Source organism: Trachinotus anak, unplaced genomic scaffold (assembly GCF_046630095.1).
Source record: "Trachinotus anak isolate AG129_WGS33_773 ecotype Australia unplaced genomic scaffold, CSIRO_AGI_Tana_v1 ptg000021l, whole genome shotgun sequence".
In the NCBI taxonomy this organism is placed as follows: domain Eukaryota; kingdom Metazoa; phylum Chordata; class Actinopteri; order Carangiformes; family Carangidae; genus Trachinotus; species Trachinotus anak.
Window position 1 is genome coordinate 24229670 of NW_027273872.1, and position 2092 is coordinate 24231761.

At 41.1% G+C, this 2092-nt stretch overlaps 1 long non-coding RNA gene across 1 annotated transcript; it reads right to left on the reverse strand.

Annotated features, from left to right (window-relative positions):
* Positions 1 to 261: 261 nt before the first annotated feature.
* On the reverse strand, positions 262 to 1836 carry LOC139637920 (uncharacterized). Its single transcript, XR_011694722.1, has 3 exons — positions 1787 to 1836; positions 1621 to 1689; positions 262 to 623 (listed from the first exon to the last, which is right to left on the reverse strand). It is a non-coding gene; the product is annotated as an uncharacterized lncRNA (long non-coding RNA).
* Positions 1837 to 2092: the final 256 nt, after the last annotated feature.

Consider the following 2092-nt stretch of genomic DNA (forward strand, 5'->3'; position numbering starts at 1 on the left):
TGAAGAAGACTTGAAACTAGAGATTGAGACATAAACTCATAAGGAAAACTTGTACTGAGGTAATAAATTAAGTGAGAAATAGAGACATTTTCCCATAGACTTCAGTACAATCTAACTTCTTTTTGCAGCCAGTGGAGTCTTCAGCATTGGCTTCACCTTTCATCCTGGGGTGTACATCCATTTGTATATGCCATCTATGGTAAGACCTAAACTCAAAAAATATATATTACATCATTCATTCATAGACATTTTAATGTGGACATATAACAAATTATAGCTTCAAAATGAATGGCTGTCAGAGAGAGGGACATTATACAGAGACACAGAGGCAAAGCAGGAGAGAACTACACAAGGGCAGTGAGAGGATGGGAGAGCACGGTGGAGAGGAGTATCAGAGAGAGAGAGGTCAAGCAGGTGCACAGAGTCAAAAGAGATGAGAAGAGGCTTGTCTCCGTAAGTATCTGTTCTTCTCATGCTGCCCCTGTGGTGCCTCGATAAACAGGCCCAGACATCAGAACCTCTGAGGAAGTTTCTGCTTGTTGTTGTTGGTGGTGAGCGTCCTTGGCCTGTCTTTTCCCTCTGTCTTTTGTCTGTCTGTCTGTCTCCCCTGCAGCTCTGCCTGTCTTTATCAAGAAAGGTGGAAGTGTGTCGATGAAGTTTCTTGTTTCGGGGAGATAATGCCCTCTCTTTGTCCGTCTCGTCTTTGTTGAGAAAGTTTTGGCGTGAAAACGCCCCAGTTAGATAGATGGAAACAGTTCTTTGCTCCATCAACTGTTTTTCCTCTCGGTCTCATCATCTGTTGTTTTGTGTCCCGATTTGCAAGTCATTTTATTCTCCGTTATATTTCAGTCTTTCCAGCCAGTGATTTGTGACTTTGTGTGTATCTCTGTGTCTGACTTTATCACACCACTTGACTATCTGTCCCCTTTTTTTTCTCCCAAATTTATGCATAGCAATTTTTTTGCCACTATTTCAAGAACTGATATCACTCCATCTGCTCTCACCTGATAGAGCTCATACCCTCTGAATCACACAATCTCCTCTACTCAGCAATTGCTCTATGAAAAAAATTCAGATTTACATGTCTGGCTCTTCTCTCTCACTGGATATTTGAAGGACACATGAACTCTGCCACTGACCTTTGCATATCATTTGTGGTTAAACCGAATCCTTACCAAACCTTAGTACAATCAACATTTTTTATACACATTATGAAACTTTTTTATTTATTTATTTTTATGCTTGATTGCAAAAATGTGTCAGTGTTGTCTTTAGAGCTTGTTCTGCTGTCCTCAAGGGGACAAAATGAATCGATAGAACTGCCTTAACCCGAAACATGATGTCTTCTGAAAGCCACTAAAAAAATGACGACTGTGAATTTTAAAGCATCATGTTAAGTTTCTGGGATGGTTTGCATCCTGAGACCACTTTCCCATTCTTTTGGACCCCACTGTACATGTATATAGTTTTCAAAGGGCTCTGCAAACTCCGTGCCAGTGTTGTGCACATGGTGACATGAGCCACCATCAACATCAAGAAGTGTTGGACTGTGGTTCTGGTTGCTTCGTGTTTCCAGTCCTCACTCACTGTCTCACATCACGAGTCCAATGTTATACTCACCAGGTTTGAAGAGGGAAAGTCTTTCATAAAGAAGCTGCCCTCTGCAAGCTGGCAGCATCGACTTCAACTCTGACGCAGTAAAATACATAATATACATGTTACATACATGTAATATAAAGATAATGATGTTGATGGTCAAAACCATAAAAAAGGGGAATGTTCTTACCTGAGGTGACCTCGCTGCTCGCTGCGCAGTGTAAAGTGAAGAGAGAGAGTTGTATATAGCAGTTGCTGCTAAAAAAAAAAAAGCAATGTAATGTAAGGTGGAACAGGTCCTGACAGTTGAGTGTCATTTTTTTCTCATGTGTATGTGACAGAAATACACTGCAGGAAGGACAATTCACACAACTCATCCAAACTGGCATGAAAAAAAGCGACATTCGCCAGAAAGCTAATTGTTCAGTGTCACAGCTGTGACTCCAGTTTTTTCTTGTCTTTCCCTGTGTGTGTGTGTGTGTACGTGTGTGTGTGT